General features: G+C 44.7%; 1 long non-coding RNA gene across 1 annotated transcript; it reads left to right on the forward strand.

The window, feature by feature from the left end:
- Positions 1-19,113: 19,113 nt before the first annotated feature.
- On the forward strand, positions 19,114-20,437 carry LOC111773399 (uncharacterized). Its single transcript, XR_002807767.2, has 2 exons — positions 19,114-19,204; positions 19,442-20,437. It is a non-coding gene; the product is annotated as an uncharacterized lncRNA (long non-coding RNA).
- Positions 20,438-21,271: the final 834 nt, after the last annotated feature.

Consider the following 21,271-nt stretch of genomic DNA (forward strand, 5'->3'; position numbering starts at 1 on the left):
CTATTCTCTCTCGCAGGACTGCTGTCATCATCGTCTTCAGTCTCTGACGCTACTCCCTTTGGCCTGTGCCCTCAAACTCGTTTATCAGTCGGGGTCTGCGCAAGAAACAAACCACTCTAGCTGTTTTAAGCAGCAAGAAATTTAATACAGAGGCGTAGGTGCTTATAGAATGTTGGAAGGGTTGGAGGAGTGGGCTCCAGGCTAAGCTTCCGGGGAACTCACGGAACTTCACCTGGTGGACCCACCAGAATTAGCAGTCTAACCTTATCTTTGCCTTATTTGATGGTCTTGCTGATGTTAATTTACTACTAAAGAAATTAAGAAACTATAAAGAAAATATATCTTGATACTAAAGCAGTGTAAAATATTTTAGTTGTATTTAAAATTTTTTTGTCATAAATATCTGGCTCTTCAAGCCTGCTGGGGGAGAGTGAATTAGACAAAAATTCCTAGGAGCGTTTCATGGGCTCGTTTACTCACAGGACCATTTCACTAGTATGTTGCATCCTGCCTGTTTACCTGGCCTTGCTCTGATCCCTTCCGTGGGCTTGTCCCCTCAGCATTCGGCCCCTCCATCGAGTCCAGCCTGTTAATATCAGCAAGAGTGGAGTTCCTGGTTTGAAAGTCAAGAGAAAAGTACCACTAAAATATAAAGCCCTTTCCTTTCTTCCACATCTTCTCTCTTGACTTGTTATAGTGTTTATTTGCTATTTAATGTCATTCTAAATTAAAAAAAATAACCCTTATGTTCATTGCAGCATTATTCACAATACCTGAGACTTGAAAACAGCCAAAGAGCCCACTGATGGATGAACGGATAAAGAAGATGTGGTATATATACACAATGGAATACAACTCAGCCACAAAAAGAGAAATCTTGCCATTTGTGACAACATGGATGGACCTTGAGGTTATTATGCTAAGTGAGATAAGTCAGACAGAGAAAGTCAAATACAGTATGATTTCACTCATATACGGAAGATAAAACAACAACAAACACGTAGGTACAGAGAATGGATTGGTGATTGCCAGGGAGGTAGCAGGTAGGGGGGAGTGTGAAAGGGGTAAAGGGACACATGTTCATGGTGACGGATGGAAACTAGACTTCTGATAATGAACACGATGTCGTCTGCACATAAGTCAAAATATAATGATGTACACCTGAAATTTATATGATGTTATAAACCAATGTTACCCCAATAAAAAAATTAAAATTTTGAATTATTAGCATAAATTTTACCGTTTATCTTTATATTCACAATTCCAGGGGTTTTTTTAAGATTTTATTTTTTTCCTTTTTCTCCCCAAAGCCCCCTGGTACGTAGTTGTATATTCTTAGTTGTGGGTCCTTCTAGTTGTGGCATGTGGGACCCCGCCTCAGCGTGGCTTGATGAGCGGTGCCATGTCCACACCCAGGATTCGAACCAACGAAACAGTGGGCCGCCTGCAGCGGAACACGAACTTAACCACTCGGCCACAGGGTCAGCCCCTCACAATTCCAGTTTTAAATGCAAATATAAGGTCATTTCATTCACATGCAGAATCACCAAAGTTGCGTAATTCATATTTCACACTTTGTACGTCTATACGTATTTTGTTCTTTCCAAAATAGCGGAAATGCACAAAGCTAACTCAGCTGCTTTTACTTTACTTCCTGAGATGTGCACCTTCTACCGACACTTTCTACTTACAGTTTGCTCATGACTAAGAAAGACTGAAAGGAGAAGGAACTATGGGTTATCCTGTCTTTCTCTTTCCTGCTATGTCATCATTTTCAGTGTAAGTGGTTGGCTAATACAAGGAAGTAACAGGAGAAAGAAAGGAAGTGATAAGGCTCCTTAGTTGTTTATGTTTCTTAGAACTCTATTGCCTCCCTTCTGGTTTGAAGCAAGTTCTGATTTGAAGAGAAAGAGTGGCCTCCAGGGGCCGCCAGTGTCCTGGCACCTTACTCAGACTTAAATGTAACACACTTTACCTTGTATTCCTCCCACACATCTGGGCCAATACTTTTTGGACATCGTGAAAGCTACATGCAAAAGGGGCAGCAAGGAATAACAAACATGTAGATTGCACATATCTCTTCTGTTCCTGTGCAGACTCCATTGTCCCACTGGACTTCACAGCCATAAGTTCAAAGACAAAATTATTAAAAATTTCAAGCAGATAGCATTAAAACAAACATGTAGCCAGGGTGTAAGGAAACCAGAAGGGATAACACATTATTCTGGGCTAGCTGCAACAGAATAGTTAGTTAGCCCTTTATTCTGAAGGGACTAGCACCCTGGAAGGAGAGGGTGGTGTTAAAAGTGCTGCCTTGAGAGAAGCTGAGACTTTCAGTTGAGGGGCACAGCCACTCCTAGGCAACTCCACCAGGAAGGAACTGGTGAAATAAGTACCTCAACCTCATCTTCCTCCCTCTCTCCAGTCTCCTGCTGGAGCTCCCCATTGCCAAACCCAAAGGGAAGCCAGAGGGCAACTGAGCCCATTCATATAGGTCAGCTTCCCAGAGCAGGGAGCAGGGTGGATAGTGGAACTAGGGGGAAACAGAAGATATTCCTGGGCTAGAGGGTAGGATCAATACCCCAACTGAGCCATTCAGAGTCTGCCCCCTTGGAATCTGAATTCTGAGTTGAGCAATACAAAGATGGGAGGTGATTAGAGCTGATTCACCTTAACCATTGTGTTGTGACAAAACCATTAGTTCTTGCTACCTAGATCCCTGGAGTTGCCTTAGTTCCTGTCCTTTCTGAGCCTTGGTTGTTCAATTGTTCCTGCTATGCTATAGGATATTCCATATTCTTCCAGTAAATTCTTCTTTTGCTTTAGTTAGCAAGACAATTTTTCAAACCAACAAACCCCCAATGATAGAAACTCCTAAACATGGGTGAAAGGGAGGAAGGCCTCAAACTGGCCGCCAGATGGATTTCGTGGATTTGATATGGGAGAGCCAGGAAGCAGCAAGACCAACTAGGAGGCTGCTTCAATAGTCCATGTGCAGGATGATAAGGACCTGAACCAGGAACAAGAGGAAATGATCTGGTGAGCATCTAGCTGGTCTCTGCCACAATTTCCTACTTCACATATATAACATCATGTCAGACCGTGTGGTGAACAGTGAAAGTCTACTATTGGAAAATGTGGTCACCATATGTGTTGACCCCTAATCACGGGCCAGGCATGGTGAAATTTTTGGGAGAGGAAAAGATTAATAAGTTCTAGGGCTGGCTGGTCCTTTAGGAGGTCATCTGCATAAAGATCTCTAATGTGAGGTAGACATTAATGTGGGCCCTAATGGAGGCAGCAATGAAATCCAGTGGGAGAACCAGGGAGGAGCGAGATTCATTCTGACAGTGGGGATCTGAGAGAGCAGCAAGGAGGACTGGACTTGAAGTTTGTACACTTGATTTTCTCCTTAGTTTTGTTAAAGAAAAAATTTTTCTGAGCCAGCCCTGATGGCCTAGTGGTTAAAGTTTGGTGTGCTCCACTTTGGCAGCCCAGGTTTGGTTCCTGGGCACAGAACCACACCAGTTGTCTGTCAGTAGCCATGCTGTGGCGATGGCTCACATAGAAGAGCTAGAAGGACTTACAACTAGAATATACAAATATGTACTGGGGCTTTGAGGAGGAAAAACAAAAATTAAAAAGAGAAAGAGGAAGATTGGCAACAGAGGTTAGCTTAGAGTGACTTTCTCAGCAAAAAAAAAAAAGATGATAAATTCTTAAAAAAAGGAAAACTTGTTCTGACACTTGTTAAATTGGTAAGAAAGACTTTATTCAGGATTATTGTAAGAGAGGTATTGCAATAGGGGAGAGAGATTGGGCTCCACTCCCAATACAGCAAAGACAGCTGGGGATTTATGGACATAAGCAGAATGCAGGGGTCAGTGAATGGAAAATTATTAAGAGGAGACATCAAGGGTAGAAGGGTTCCTGCTAAACTGACTTAACAGGATGCCTGCTAAAGGCAAGGTCAAGGATTTATACATCAAAGGCAGGTGAGGAACTTGATCAGATATCAAGGTGAGGGAATTCTCACCAAAATGACTTCACAGGCTTCTTTGCTAAGACTGGGCTAGGCAGGCACACGGGGCAGAACACAGAATGGGGGCCAAGGTCAAGGCCTAGTTGAGAAGAGGGACTAGAGGAGCCTGACTACAGTTTGGTCAAGGAGAGTGTCAGTTCTCAGTACTTTGCCCAGAGCTATGCACGCATGTTTACTGCTGTGGCTGCAAGTGTGACTGTGGGTACAGGGAGGGACGCGTGTGGGTGGCAGGAGGAGGGCGGTACACAGACAAACACAGGCCTCAAGGCTGGAGATCTGGCTCTAGGACCTTAACTGTAGGAATTTCCTCTGCTTTGGGACAAGTGGCCGAAACCCTTGCTGTACAGAAAAAGGGGGTTTATATGAGCCCGCAAATGAAGCCAGCAAAAGCTCCAGGGTTCCTATCCCGACTTCAGTTTTTCAAAGCCCCACCGTCTCATTTCCAGGGACTGAGTTTGGGGTGGGATGGGAGAGCTGCAAGGACCAGGATGGGAGAGGGTGCAGGTGAACCTCATGACTGGAGCCTCTTGGGATGATCCACACTTCCAATGCTCACTCAGAGGCGTCAGCCGCCAGATAATTGAACTCTGGTAGAGTTGTGGGGTGCTTCTGGCTGTTAAGAAATCATCCAAACCTTGCAGCAAGGCAAAAATATCCCTGCATACCCTTTCAGATTTATACCAGAGCATTTCCCTGCCTACGCAACTTCTGACTCTCAAGGGACTGTCTTTGTCTGACTTTGATTGGAACCCACATTCTGTAAAGTTAGATGTTAACTTTTAGATGATTGATAAGTTGTGAACGATTTTTCTGTCCAGTAGAGGTGCAAATGTATTCTGTCCGGTAGAAAAATGGACCCAGACGTACAGTTTTATTGCCCTGTAGGACATTAAGCAAGTTTTGTAGTTAACTTAGCAATCTGTCTTTCTCTGGCTGTATATACAGTCTCACATATCCTTCTTTGCAGTGCCTTTACCACTCTGCTCGTTCTCTCATTAATGAATTAAAGAAATGCTCACTATATATGTGTACGTGAGAGTCCTGTTTTCACTTTTTGAAAATTATATATATATATATATATATATATATATATTTTTTAAAGATTGGCACCTGAACTAACATCTTTTGCCAATCTTTCTTTTTTTTACTCCCCAAAGCCCCCCGGTACATAGTTGTATATGCTAGTGTGGGTCCTTCTAGTTGTGCTATATGGGACGCCACCTCGGCATGGCCTGATGAGTGGCGCTAGGTCCACACCCAGGATCCGAACTGGAGACACCCAGGGCTACCGAAGCTGGAGTGCATAAACTTAACCACTTGGCCACAGGGCCAGTCCCTGAAAATTATATTTTGACAAGAACTGCCCTTCACCTGCAATTTCTATCCCCTGTAAGACTCCCTCATAAGCAACCACATTATCTAAAGACAACCAGGGAGAGAGACCACAGGATGTTTGAGCGATCGTGATGCGGGGTGGGGGCTCCCAAGGAGGCCACTTCTCATTTTCCCTGGGGTATAGGACATCTTCCCACATTCATCTCACAGCAACCATTTCACTCTGGAGTGTCTGAATCCCACAGGCCTGAGTGTGGGCACACAGAGATGGGTAAGATGACTGAGAATCCTGAACCTGAGTCCCTTAGGCCTTCCATTGTCCTTGCTTCACGGACCCATGTGAACAGTAATTATGCTGCCTCCTCTCGCTCTGCCCTGCTCTCTCAAGGGAAGGAGAGGTGAGAGGAAAGCACTCCATCCAATCAATCAGTCCGTCCACCCAATTTCCGTTCATAAGGGACAGTTTTCCTTTTTGCCCCCATGTGAATCCTTCTGTACCCAACTCTTTCTCTCTCTCATGCACGCACACACACACAGAGCTGGCTCTGTAGGTCTCGGCCACCTTTCCCTCTTTCCTACCACCCCTCAGTGCTCCTCCTCCTTTTTTCCTATATGCATTAGGGAACTTGGAGTTAGAATGAGAAAGACGTAAATGGCAAGGACCCAAAGCCAATTTGTTTTAATATGCTAATGAAGCATTGCTGAAATGTATTATTTTTGCATATATTACTTTGAAATGCAAATTACAAGAACTGTCAGTAACTATCTCACTAATCTCCTGGGGTTAAAGGACAAAGGGGAGAAAATGACTTGAAAACTCATTTGCCAACTCTTTTGTATTAGAGAAACCTCTGCCCTTCCCTAGCAGAAACCTCTGGTCCCGATAAACAGAGTGAAATCCTGGAGTCCTTTTCACACTGAAGTGAACTTGTTCTTTTCAGAGCCCATGGCCTTGCAGATAACTACCAGCCTGGGGGACAGTTCTGATAGTCAGGATGAAAACATGGTGCCTTGTTTCACCTATGTTTTCCTCTCTATGACACCAACCGAGATGCCAAAAGAAAAGGGACCAGAGAGAGTCAGTGAGGGGTGTTGAGGAACGACTAAACTGTCCTTGGCAAATTTGATTAGAACTCTGAAGTTCAGAGCCCAGGCTAACTCATCCACAGCTCAGCACTTCTGTTCCTAACCTTATATTCATTGGACCGGCCTTGTAGTTCACAGAAACACTGCTGGTCTGACATTCCTTTATTATGTACCTTCTGAGGAGTCTGCTTCCTGGTTAAAAACCTGCGTGATCAATAGCCAAGACATGGAAGCAACCCAAGTGCCCATCAGCTGATGAATGGATAAAGAAGATGTGATGGGGCTGGCCAATTGGCACAGTGATTAAGTTCACACGTTCTGCTTCTTGACAGCCTGGGGTTCGTTGGTTCATATCCCAGGTGCGGACGTGGCACCACTTGGCAAAAGCCATGCTGTGGTAGGCGTCCCACGTATAAAGTAGAGGAAGATGGGCATGGATGTTAGCTCAGGGCCAGTCTTCCTCAGCAAAAAAAAGAAGAGGATTAGCAGTAGTTAGCTCAGGGCTAATCTTCCTCAAAAAGAAAGAAGATGTGGTATATATACACAATGGAATACTACCCAGCTATAAAAAAGACAAACTCGTCCCATTTGCAACAATACAGATGGACCTTGAGGGTATTATGTTAAGGGAAATAAGCCAGACAGAGAAAGACAAACACTGTATGATTTCACTCATATGTGGAAGATAAACAAAGACATGGATAAAGAGAACAGATTAGTGGTTACCACAGGGGAAGAGGGTTGGGGGGGTGGGCGAAAGGGATAAAGGGTCACATATGTATGGTGATAGGTAAAAATTTGACTATTGGTGGTGAGCACAACATAGTCTACAGAGACCGATACATCATAACATACACCTGAAATTACACAATGTTATAAACCATTATGACCTCAATAAAACAATTGAAAAAAATAAAATCATTACAAAGTTAAATTTAAAAATTTTAAATTATTGGTTAAAATTAAATAAAATAATTAAAATACTAAAAAAAACCCCAAAAAACCTGTGTGATTTTTCAGACCAGGCCGTAGGCAATTACAAAGGCTTTACCTGGCAGGTCTCATGGGAGAGGCTGCCCTCCCACAGCAGACTCACAGTCTCTTCGGAGAACTGCAGCCAAGGACTCACGCTCCCTGATCACGCTCTTTCATTTATTTATGTTCCTCACCCGGTGCCTTCACTCCTAGATCTTTTCATCTGAGGCATTTGCAAGGTCCCCCTTCTGCCCAGGCCTCCTTACTGGGGAGGCGGGGAAAACCCTTTTCCCCTCCGCCGTTGTAACCATGGGCCCTCTAGGACCAGTTCAACTTACCCTATCTTATCAACAGAGTAATTAAGAGTGGTTTTGTAGGAACTGAGACCCCTCGACCAGTTCTGGCCAGTTGAGACCATCAACCCATCAACTGGGCTTGCATAAATGCCCAAGTGACATTTTTGACATCAAAGGGCAGAAAACTCCACCCTCAGATCATGCTAACACTACCATTTTGTGAACACGCGTCCTATGATGAGCCATGAAGCTTGACTACACTTGCGCAGATCATCAACTACCTCACTTCTCCTTACCTCCAATCACCGATGTCCAACTTCAGACCGCCCTGCCCTTCATCCCATAAATTCCCCAAGCCCTGGACTGGGGAGACAGATCTGAGGGCATACGCCCCCTGTCTGCTTGCAGTTTGATCTAGCAATAAAGCTATTTTCTTTTCCCAAAAGCTGATGCCATAATAATTGGCTTTTTGTACGCACCTTGGGTAGGAGAACCCCAATTTTGTGTGTAACACACTGACATAGGTCTTTCCACTCCCAGCCCTCCCTCCTCACTCCCCTTCCCCTCAGTGTCCGTAAAACTGCTGGAGCCTTTTGTTCAGGGGTCGGGGGTTGGGGGGTGGTCTGATGGGTGCTCAACAGTGCGATGACCTCTCAGCTGTGCTGATCTACTTGACCCTCGACTGGTGCACCACTCTATGGAGGAAAATGGAACAGAGGGAGGCGGTGCTTCCCTGGTTTTAGCCTCTTACACCAGCGCAGGAAGTGGTTAAAGGCTTAAGGCTTTCATTTTTGGCTGGCTGCTTTAATCAGCTGCACAGATACCTGACAGCTCATCTAGCACTCTGTCTCTGTCTCTGTCTCTACTCCAGCTCAGCTGAGCTCCTAACACCTTCTCTTGCAGTTTTCATATACATTAGACTACAAGAGCCTTAAGGTCAAAAGTGTTTTTTCCTGATAATAACAGGTAACAGTTAGCATTTGCTGTATGCCAGACTCAATGCTATGCACTTCAATATGCTTTATCTTGACTAATCCCCATGAAAATTGCCTTTACTATTGATGATTATATGCCCAACACAGTCTTACTCCCTTTCTTAAGATGGGAGAATTGTGGTTTAACAACATTAAATGACTTGCCTAGGGTCACACAGCTAATAAGTAGCAAAATGGGAATTGGCACGCAGATGTGTGTGATCTCATGTCTAAGAGTTTCATTACCCTGCTTTCTGACTGTGCTCCTAGGCTCCTCCACATCTGGAACTTGCCTGAATTCCTGGCATGCAGTAGGGGCTCAATAAACGTTTCTTCTATGAATAATTCTCAAGTCTCCATCTTCTGCCCTAATTGCGCAGTCCTATGTCTATCACTAAGGGCATTTCAGTTAGTTGCCCCAAAGTCACTTCTACACAACATGTCCAACACTGAGTTCATCTTCTTCTCCACTTATCCCTTCTTCCCAATGGTTCCGTTTCTCCTCATAATACCACCGTTTTCCAGTTCCCAGGCTAAGAATCCTATAGTCATTTTGTACACATTATTCCCCGACCCTGCCCAGCCTCATATCTAATCTGACATCAAATTGGATTGCTTTCCTCTTTGAAGTGATTCTTAGATTTACATCTTTTCCACCTCTCTGAAACCACTCTGATCTCAGCTCTCCTCACCCAAGCTGATGACCAACACAGTCTCCAGTCTCTGAGCCCATCCCCCTGAGGACACTTCTCCTTCCCCTGGCTTCTCAGACCCTTAACAGCATACATTCCCAAATTCATAGATCTTGGTGATGAGCCATACAAAATTGCATTTTATGATGAAATAATATGCTTGTTTAGGCTTGGGTTAGATGGGAGTTGAGGTCTGTGTCTTGTTTCTTTAAGGAAAGGAGATTGGCAGTTTCAGGTCATCCTAAATGAAATACGAATTCATGAACTTGTCATGCTACAAGGACTACAAGCTGCCCTGGTTGCCCTCCCAGATCATAATTTTCAGCCTTTCACTTCTGATCTCCCACCATTTGCTCCAAAATTCCAATTCCCATTGTTAGCAAACAAGAAAACAAACAAAAAACCCCACCTACTGTTTGTTTATTATGCTTATTATATTTATTATAGTTGTTATACATGGCAAGTTTTCTAGGCACAAAAAATTGCATTGAATAAGTATTTCTATGGCTTTAAAGTATAAACAGAAACAATCCTATTAATAATTGAAAATTATAAATATACTGGTAAGAATCACGTTTGCTGCTCGGGGACCATAAAACAAAGATTTTAAGAGGCAATACAATTGGCTGATTGAATCATGAATTATCGGACAATTAGACTTAGGGAAATGGGAAAACTACCCTCTCGTTCTTAAGATATCCCTACCCTGGGCCACCATCAGTCCCATCCACTAATGGGACCCCATCAGCTTTGAGGCCAGGCCATGAGGAGGGGGTGGAATGAAGGCCTGGAAGTGGGGGTCCAGAAAAGAAAGCAGGTCTGTGCACCCTCTTGGGACCTTGAAACCACTGGTGCCCACCAGCCCACAGTCTCTACTTTCCTGTCCTAAAATCAGAGCACAGGCATTTTAAAGACCATATCCATCAAGAAATATGAAGACTTTGCAGACTATTATGAAAGTTTACACAAATCTGATTATCTCCTCAGTGAACCAAATTACAGTAAGTTCTTCCAACAAGATTAGCATCAAATAGATTTGCTGAATTTACTGCCAGCAGCCTTGGCCAGTAATGGGGAAAGAGCAGAATAAGCAGACTTCTGTCCCTTTCTTAGTCCTTTCCTTCATTCTCCTTTCCCCTCCCCACGCTGAAACTTCTAGATCTTCAAGGGTGGGCTTGTAAATCACACATGCTATTCGTTCAATGATCTGCATCCACAGGGGCAGAGTTTCCTCTGTTTCCTGCTGCAGGCTGCTCTGTCCATCCCTCCTGCCACACGGTAAACAGCCCTTCATTCTCTCAGCAGCTTTGTCTCTCTTCCCTGGCAGTTCCTGCCCACTGGGAAGTAATAATTGAAGCAAAGGTTGGAGCTGAGATGAAAGTGATTTTTCCTCCCAGGGGTCTGGGTGTGGGTTGGGTGTGAATTGACCCATAATTGGGTGCAGCCTGGGGAGGTCCTGCCTCCATCATTACCTAACTCAGAAATTTAATCAAGATCTAAATCTAAAGTCATTTCCCCTTCGAGGCACCTGCCCAGCTTTCTCTTTGGCATTCAATTTCTAAATCTCTCTTTAATGTACCAGGAGACCAGGACTTGCCATTAGTCATAACTGTCAATCAGCATCCTCCTCCTCCACCTTACCGAGTGGTGTCACATACCTTCACTGCCTCTAACCTCACCACAGCCCAGCTGGAGAGGTGGATTGTTACCTCTCTCATGGAAGATGAGGATGAAGCTCATATGGCACTGAGTCGGGTGGAATTCCATCCTGATGAGACCTCAGGGGACTCTACCCCGTGCTCTGCCCACGTGCCCTTGGCATTCACCTCTGCACATCCAAGGTTGCCACTTAGAATATCTGCATGCCTGGCAAACCAGGAGTTCCAGAGAGCTGAAGGCCCCAGGAGCAGACCTCAGCAAATGAATACAGAGTAGGGGACAAGCACCTAGCTTCCTCGCCCTCAGTTGAGATGACCCCACAGCACGTTCCACACCACCTCCTAAAGTTCCCCAGCAGGACGGGGCTCCAGTTGTCCACAGTGGTAACTGGCTTGATAACACCTTTATTGGCTTCCTTCCTTTCCCTATTCCATTTTCCTACCTCCATGGGTGTTTCCTGGGATTACCTCCCAAAAGCACTCTTGGCCCTAGGATCCGTGTCTCAAGGTCTTGCTTCAGGAGAATCCAAACCAAGACGCATCACTCCAATCTTTGGTGCCCTAACTTCTGGCCTTGCAGTGGCAGCAGTAACAACAGTAGATGATGGGCTTCTCTGGAGCTCCCAGTGGGGCACAGCAGGGGTCTACAAGGTGGGATCCGGGTAGAATTACCTTCCCCCACTCAGAGGTGCAAATCCCACTACTGTGCAGCATGGGATGAATGATGGGCACTCATGAGAGGGCAATGGAGAGAATGCAGCACTGGAAGTCAGGACACCTGGCAGGAGAGAGTGGAAAATGCTTAGTAAAAACCTGAGTTCATTCTGCACTTATTCAACTTTTAAAAAGTGTTTGCTTTTCCATTTATAATCCTAGCTGAGTGACCTCAGGCAAACCATTTAACCACTCTGTGCATTGTTCATTCATCAGACATTTCTAAAGCTGTGTGCCAGGTACAGTCCTAGGTGCACAGATATAGAGATGTCCCTGCCCCCTGGGAGCTCCCAGTCTAGAGGGCAGATCCAGACTGGATCTCTGCTATGATAGAATTAAACTCAAGATGCAGTGAGGAGTGCACGGAGAGCTTCTAGCCAGGCTTAGAAAGCCAGGAAAGGGTTCCTGGAGGAGCTGCCACGTGAGATGAGTCTTGAAGTAGCAGTTAATAAAGGGAAGAGCATCTGCAGCAGGGGGAACAGTACATGACAGATATGGAGTGCAGAGAACCAGAGGGAGACGGCGGCCTGAAGCTGGTTCCACATGGCGTGCTCCTGAACAGGTCACTTCACCGGGTTGGACTGCGTCTTCCCCACTTGACCTGCTTTCTCCAACAATTGGTATAAGATTAAATACCATAATGAATATGCAAGTATAAAGTTCTTTAGAAATATGAAAGATTGAAGAGTGAGCCTGACAGCACTTACCCACCCCTGATGTTGGGAAAGAAGATGGTGGTGGGAGAGGGGATACTCTGAAGTAGCCAGAGTGGTTGGAGGGGCCATAAATCAGACTGAGCAGCAGTAAACGTAATCCTGTGTAATGGTATTTGACAGCTGAGGAGGCCCTTTTACAATGATAAATTCTGCATGCTTTTATTGAGCCCCTGTGTCAGGGACTCTCTAGGTGCTGGGAACACAATGATGAACAGGAAAGACACACTTCCGCCCTGGAGAGCACGGAGTGGGAGGGTCAGACAAGTAGACAGGTAATCTCCACAATCGCATTTCACCCTTACAACAGCCACGTGAAGGAGACAAGGCCGAGATTCCACTTCCTGATTTATCAATTAGGAAACCGAGGCCCAGAGAAGAGCAATGACTTGCCAAAAGTCACAACTAGTTCAGGGTGGTGCCAGGACCCACATTAAAGTCCTACCCTGACTCCACGCCATCGTCTGTCCACAGAGACAGACGTTGTCCTCATCCCTAGGCTGACCAGAGTCAGAATAAAGGAAGCCAACTGGGTCTCGCAAGGTGTGAGGTAGATGGGAGAGGTGGCCCCTGATTGCCTGGCAGTAGCCCCCAGGCAGCCGAGGTGGAGAGAATAAACAACTGAGCTTGGAAGTTTCTGGTCCTAAATCCAGGAGGGCCCTCATTTTTCGTATTGGATCCCTTCCACTGCCTCCAGCCCCTCCAGCAAAGCTTGACTCAGGCTTCCTCAGACACTAATTAATTTATTCTGAGAGGAAATAATGTATCCTTGGACTTCCTATGTCATCCTGGCTCCCTCCACGGCTCCCATCTGCTTCCTTCATGCCTGGAAACAAGGAGACGGAAAGGGATAAAAATAAGAGTACAGATAGGTTGCTGCTGATCTGAATGCCCCATATCGAAATCTCTCTTCCAGATATGGCTTTGGGGGCCGTGGAAAAAGGTTGCCGAAGCCTCTGATAAAATACAAACAGCTGTGGGGGGTGTGGCTTAAACTGGGCATGCTGAATGGGAGTCATCAATAATCCGGCGTTTCATCAGGCAGAGCCAGATGTTGAGGCTGGTGGAGGGGGCGTGCTGGGGAGTAGGAATGACAGCAGATTAGCAACCTGTTTTCCAGGAGTGGGAGGCACAAGAGCCCAGGTGCAGAGAGACGATCCCAGGCCAGGGTCAGGGGAGTGACCTTGGGGACCCTCTGTCCAGACAGCTGAAATCCTGGTTAGAGAAGCTCAGTTCACTCATCCACTAGCCACACGTTTACTGAGCACCAGCTGGGAACCAGGCGCTGTACTCAGTGCTAGGAAACAAGGTCAAAAAGACACAGTCTTTGTAATCAAGGGGCTTAGAGTTTAGGATGGGAGACAGGTTAACAACGAGTGAATAGAATATTGTAATCTTTGCACAGTGGGGGCACACAGATGCACCGGCCAATTCTACTTGGGAATATCTGAAAATATTTTATGGTGGAAGGTCAGTCTTGAAAGATGAGTAGGGTTTGCTAGGCAAAGAGGGAGGAAAGGCATCCCAACATTAATAACATTAATATCGACACCCTTTATTGGATGTGTAAACATTCCAGACACGATTCGAAGAGCTTTACATATATATTCTTTCATTCGATGCTCACAATGGCCCTATGTGGTAGGTTTTATTATTATTCTGGTTTTACAGACAAGGAACCTGAGGCCCAGAGCGGTTAAGAAACTTGCCCAAGGTCAGTCAGGGGATCTGAGGTGATTTAGTGGGACTGGACTCATGAAAATTTAAATGGGGGGGGGGGGTGTGCCTTAAATGATGAAGCTAGAAAGGTGGGCAGGGGTCGGGTCATGAAAGGCCTCGACAGCTTTGCTGAGCAGGATGGATTTCATCCTCCTGCACAGGGAATGGCATGACCTGGCTTCTGCTTTCCACGATTGCTTTGGCAGCAGAATTGAAGGCAGGTAGGCAAAGAGGCCAATTAGGAGAAAATTTCAAGTTCCAGCTGAGAGATAATGAGCTTATGACTAAGTCAGTGCCATTAGCAATGGAGACCTCAAGACCAGAAGACAAAATGGGCAAGAATTTCTGGCTACTCAAAGGAGGAAAAATATGCTTTGTAGAGGCACACAGACCTGAATTTAAGTCCTAGTCATGTCACTTAGCAGTCTTGGGCAAACTGTCCTTTCAGAGTCTCTCCATCTGTAAAATGGAGATGATAATATAAGAGATGATCCTCTGGATTCTAATCACTCAAATCATAATTTTCCATTTGACTGTGAGCTCCTCGAGGGCAGGCACTGAGCCTAAATATTCTTTGTATTGCTAGTACCTGGCACTGTGCCTGGAACACAGTGAGTGCTCAATGCTTCTTTGAATGAACGTGCAATGGTTAGGGATGAGGAAAGTGAAGAATCGAGGGTGATATCAGGTTTCTGCTTGGTTAGCTGATGGATGGTGGTGCCATTCACCAAGACAGAGGATATGAAAGGAATATGGAACATCTGAGAGGGAAAGATCAGGAGCTTTGTTTCAAACAGGGGGGTAGCATTCACTGTGATGAGGCCCCAAGAAATGGTCATGGGAGTGAGTGGCAGCTGAGGAGGAGTGGGAGGCTTTGAAGTGTTGGAGAAGTTTACTCCTAATGGGCCTCCTCATCTTGCTGCCTCTAATTCAGCCTCTCTACTGCTGCCAAAGTGATCCTGGGAAGCAGGAATCAGGCCGTGCCAGATGTATGTGGACTCTGCAAGGCACTGAAGAGTGTAAATAGTATACTATTTTGTTTAAAAAAAAAAAAAAAGTGAGTGGGGGCAGGCCTGGTAGTGTAGTGGTTAAGTTCGTGCACTCCGCTTTGTTGGTCTGGGGTTCATGAGTTTGAATCCTGGGCATGGACCTACACACCGCTCATCAAGCCATGCTGTGGTGGCATCCCACATACAAAACAGAGAAAGATTGGTGCAGACATTAGCTCAGCCACAATTTTACTCACCAAAAAAAAAAAAAGTGGAAGGTGTATTTTGGGTTAAATTATGTTCCCCCTAAAAGATATGATCAAGTCCTAACCCCTAGTACCAGTGAATAGGACCTTATTTGGAAATAGAGTCTTTGTAGATATAATCAAATTAAAATGAGTTCACACTGGATTAAGGTGGGCCCTAATCCAACGACCAGTGTCCTAACAAGAAGAGGGAAATTTCGACACAGCGACTGAGAAGAAGACCATGTGATGACAGAGGCAGACAGGGGAGCAATACAGCCATAAGCCAAGGAGCGCCAGGGATTGCTGGCAACCAGCAGAAGCTAGGAGGAGTCAAGGAAGGATTCTTCCCCAGAACATCAGAGAGAACACGGACCTGCCAACACCCAGATTGCAGACTTCCAGCATTCAGAATTGGGAAAGAATAAATTTCTGTGGTTTTAAGCCACCCAGCTTGTGGTACAGTTGGTTACAGCAACCTGAGGAAAATAATACAGAGGGGGATATGAATACATATATATAATTGCTTATGTTTTCAAAACTAAATGATGGAGAGACCTATGAGCTGTTGGCTGATCTAGGTTCGCCTTGTTGGAATGACTAGGGGGGCTCAGCTCTGCTTCATGAGTCTCTAGCAGGGTTGTCCAGGCACATTCTCAGGGCCTTTGTAGAGGTACAAGGGAAGAACAGAAACAGCCAAGGAGCCTTAATGCCTGGGCCTGGAACTGGCACACCATCGCTTCTACTTCATTCCACTGGCCAAAGATAAGCACAAGACCAGCCCAGAGTCAAGGGGATGGTAAAACCGACTCCTCAACTTCTTTGAGAGAGACTAAAAAACATGTACGGCAAAAGGTATGTATGTAGAAGCACACAGGGTGAAGAATTAGAGCCATTAATGCAGTCAGTCTACCACGCTAATATATATGTGTGTGTGTGTGTGTGTGCGCGTGCGTGTGTGTGTAACGGGATAAAGCAAATGAGTCATGTTTTTATTCATGTTTTTAAGATAAAAAATTTTCAGAATAAGAGACACAAATCAAAGGAAATGCAAAAACAAAAAAACAAGAAGTGCAAGTTGTCATACATATTTTGAGTTGGAAATAACAGTATGAACTCAGGATAAGTTTTTCTTTTTCTAATAAAAAGAAAAATATATTTAAGAATATATTTTACTTTTTCATTTAATTTTTAAGAAAAATTATATTTTCATTTTTCTAAGAAATATGTATTTCTCAGCTCTGTACACCAAAAGACCTAGAAGCAGTACCAAGCTGGTAGCAATGAGCACTGCTACTGTTCATGTTGTGTTCTCAGAGACCATTTCCCGCTGTCAAATGACACAACTAAAACAATTTAGTAGCGAGTTGATGGCCTTTATTCAAAGGAAAACAATCCACAGATTGCGTGAGTACAGTGCCTCACAATCCGCGGAGTCGTCTTCCTGAAGGATTTTGGGCAAGGGTGAGTTTTATAGAGCACTAGAAGCAGTGACATGGAAATAGGGAGAGATTAGCTGGGGTTGCACATTTGACCTCATTTAGAAAGATCAAGGAACAAAGGAAAAAAAGTATAGACCCCAGAGTTGGCTTGGCATTTGGAAATTGGCTGACTGGATATACTTCCTTTCTGGTCAAGAAAGGCGTTTACAGGAACAGGAAGCTCAGTTTGCGGACATGGCACCCCGAGCAGGAGCACTTCATCTTGGATCTAGCTCCATCTTGGCCTAGAAATTTATTTCAACATGCTAAAAGGAACCTGGGCTATTTAGAGAAATGGTTAATTCTGGGCTGGAGCTAGAAACGTACAAGATAACCCTGCATCTTCTTGTTTTGCCAAGAAGCTCTTGAAGACTTCTGGGTTTATGTCGAAAGAACATTGCAGTCAACTCGACTGGGCCCCTACTAGCCACAGCTGGGAAAAAATGAGCATCAAGAAGAATAAAGACAGCAATGGATTATAGCATGTCATAAATATAAATTCTAAGGTTCATAATTTAAAATACTTTTATATCTTAAAATAAAAAACTCATCATTTGTCACCTTTGGAGGTCGGTGAAAACTGATTTAAAAAAAAGAAAACAATCAATGAAGTGTTTATCCTGCCTTTCTTATATAAACTGTATTCAGGTTACCAAACAGATGATGTTATTTTTAATGGCGAGATCACAGCTAATAATTTCAGGAGGAATTATTGAAACAAAAAACCACCATCATTACAACTCATGATAAAATAATGAATCTAAGCAAGCCTCAGGCTTGTTGGGAAATTCATAATAAATAGGTTACGCTGACATTACTTGAACCATTGATCAGTCTTAACTTTAGCAAAAGTGGAACAACCGAACATCGTGTTTCCCTGACGTGACACAATAGGAAATATACAACACAAACTTTGCCACGTTCATTTGAAAAATGCGAACCAAAATCTAATTGTCTTGGTTTGTGTAACCACAGAAGCAGACCCTGAGACTAGGATTTGTTTGGGAAGTGACCCCAGAAAATTCCAGTAGGGGAGTGGGAAAATGAGACAGGTACACTGTGGATGACTGGACCTCAACCTCACTGGAGAACTTAGCGCAGAACAAATTTCAGAGTTCACCCAACGGAGGGATGATGGAGCTGGGGCCTTTTGCACCAATTCCCGATCCACTGGTTGAAGGTTGCTTCTCATGGATTCTCCCGCATTCCCATGGTGCTCAGAGCACAAGTAAGTGTGCTTCACAGTGAGACAAAAAGTCCTTAGGCAGCAAGATGCCAACCTTCAGCATGTGGAAATGAACGTCCAGGGGTACAGAGAATGCCTCAGTGTCTGCTACAGTAATCAAGACTCTACATCTCACTACTAGTCTGACTACTAGTCTGACTACTACTACTACCACAGTAGAGTAACACATCGAACACTACCACGAGAACAGAATCAGCCAAATCCAGAATGTGGGAAGTGCCTCAGGAGAAATGACCGAGTTTCTTCGACAAATTAATAGCTTCAGAAAAAAAGTGTTGTAGATTAAAAGAGACTTAACAGATGGACCAACCTTATGCAATTTGTAAACTTTGGATCCTCATTTACATAAAACAACTATAAAAAGACATTTTTGATATATGCAGAAAAGATTGAACATGGACTGAGTAGTAGACAAATGAAGAAACCACTCACTGCTAGTTTAGTTTAGGGTGATTATGGTGGTGTGGCAATGTGATTTTTTAAAGTCCTTATCTATTAGAGATTTTAAAAAATAAATGAAGCAAAGATGGCAAAATGTTAGCAACTGTTAAATCTAGGTGATGAGTGTATGGGAATTAATTATTCTGTCTACCTTTCTGCCTGTTTAAAACTTTATAAGAGAGGAGAAGGGGAAAGAGGAGGGGGAGAAGGAATGAGGGAGGAGGGGCCCCAGACTACTTAGGTTTCCATCCTGGCTCTGCAGCTTCTGACTGAGTAAACTTGGGCAAGTAACTTAAACTCTCTGCCTGTTTCCTCAACTGCAAATTAAGCTAATAACAGTGCCTAATTCATGAGATTAAAGACTAAGTGAGTCAGTACCAGTAAAGTGCTTACACCACTACACAGGGAAAACTAGCTATTATTACTCCATCAAGAGCGAATTCCAACCTATAACATCCGGGGACTGCTGAGTCGTGGCCCAATCACATCTGGCTGGGGGTGTGGTTGGGTAGGAACAGGCAGCTCTCCCTGAAAGCAGGCGGTTGGGGAGCGGCAGGGAAGCAGCGCTCAGGGGATGGCAATCCCAAGAGAAGGACAGGTCAGTGCCAGATACACAAAATATGTGAAGGGGACGTGTGACTTCCTAGGTGCATTTCACGACCAGGAAAGAGGTAGCAGTTAAACTGCAAAAAGGCAATTTGGGCACCAATGCAATGGGAGGTGGGGGTGGTGGGGTGAGGCAGAGCCCAAAGGTTTACGGAGGGTCTGGAGGGTCGGTGGGAGAACGCCAAGGAGAGCAGTGGGGGAGCAGGTGCTGACATTTGCTTTCTTCCAGCTGCCACGGGGAGCCCAAGGGTCTGGAACAGGAAGCGTCTGGAAGCGGCGGGTGTAGCCTATACCCATTCGTGAGGCCCCCACGTGCCCAATGACGTGAATATCCATGCTCATCAGACTTCTAGTGACTCTCTCATTCTGGAACATGAGTGGTGTGCAAACTTCAAAGAGCTTATAGGGCCGAAGTTCTATTTTTCTGGCTCAACTCAAGGTTCTGAAACCAAAGGAAGCATTAATGCCCCACCCTGGAAATGCGGTTTATGTTTCAGTTCTCTCCAGTGGCATAAATACACTTAGCCAAACAGAATGAGCAGTTTGCAGAACGGCTTAGCATACTGGGCTCCGCTCCCTCCTGCGGAGCTCCTGGCAGGTGCAAATCCCTCTGAGGTCACCTCTCTTGACTCCTGGGTGGGGCGTTGGGTTTGCTAGGTTTGGGGGACAAAACTTGCTCCCACACCCCAAACAGCCTTCTGGGCCCTGGGGAGAATTCTCAGGCCCCAGAATTCTGCTAATGCTGCTTCCTCCTACGCTCCACCCAAAAGTGACCATTTTCAGTCTGTCCTGGACTTGAGTGCCCTCTGAGCGAGCACCAGCCTCAGCACACACATTGCCAGGAGCGTGGGAATGAGTGGAGAGAGCAGTGTGGTACAATGGGAAGAGGTTTGAATCTGCAGTTGGGAGAACTGGTTTCAAGCGTTAGCTCTGCCCCTTACCTGCTTATTTATTCATCTGTGTATTTGCTTCTTTCCCTTGGGAAAATCAGTCAACCTCTCTGAGCCTCTGCTTCCTTATTTGTAAAATGGGAATAATAATAAAACCTTGATTGCCTGTGGCTCCTGGGAGACAATGGGAGAGCAGAGGAACTCTTCAAAATTCAATTTCATGCAGAACCCCAATATAGAAAACAGATTTAAATGGTATTTTATATGAATAAATGTATTTGATAAGTTAAGATTTATAATATTAAGTTATTAAAGCCAATAGCTGTAATAATCAAGAGGTTGCTTTGATGAATAGAAAAATTTGAAATTGAGATATTGGCTGATTGTTGCAATCTCATGGATCCTATTTATTTCCCAACTTTATTTTGGTTACACAGAACAAAAATCCTAACTCACACAAATTAGTAGCTGTAAATAGTAACAGTATTTTAAACCTTGTAATCTTAGGATCCTCTTTAATTCTCTTAATACTGGAAGCTTCAAAGAAGAATAATGGGGATTTCCCCTCAAACAGAATCAAGAACAATTTCCAACAGCAGTGCAAATTCTTTATTTTAATATTGAAGTTGAACACAAGGTAACCCACACTGACAACAGATGCTAACCGTCTAGAAAGACAATATCGTCACAATGCATTGTGTTAACTAATTGTGCAGCAACAATCATGCCGTGAGACAAAATTCACTCCAAACCCAGGAGCCTCATCTTGCATTTTACTCAGTGTTTTTGAGCCTGCTGTTTCTGTGTTCTCGCCAGTACGACTGCCAGCAGACACAGGTAGGCCTGGATTTTTAAAACAACAAAGCTACACCTTCCTAGTCAATGAGGCTTAAAAGTTCTAACTGAGTGCACGGCAATGGTGAGAAAAGGTTTATCTGGAGGTCTGTCTGCCAAAGGGGAGTTGGGGAAATATTGCCTCCTGTCCTGCCCCTACGTACCCCTAACCTGAGCACCTGGAGGACGGGGGCAGTTGTTTCCCCTCCCCACTGGGCCATTCTGGAACTCCACACTGGTGAGGCAGGAGGGGCCCCGGCAGGTGGTCGTTCTAATACCTTCCTAGCAGCAGACATCCTGCTTCATCGCTCTCGGCTGTGGATGGCAGGAAGTCC

The sequence above is a fragment of the Equus caballus genome, chromosome 5 (genome assembly GCF_041296265.1).
Source record: "Equus caballus isolate H_3958 breed thoroughbred chromosome 5, TB-T2T, whole genome shotgun sequence".
Taxonomy (NCBI): Eukaryota; Metazoa; Chordata; class Mammalia; order Perissodactyla; family Equidae; genus Equus; species Equus caballus.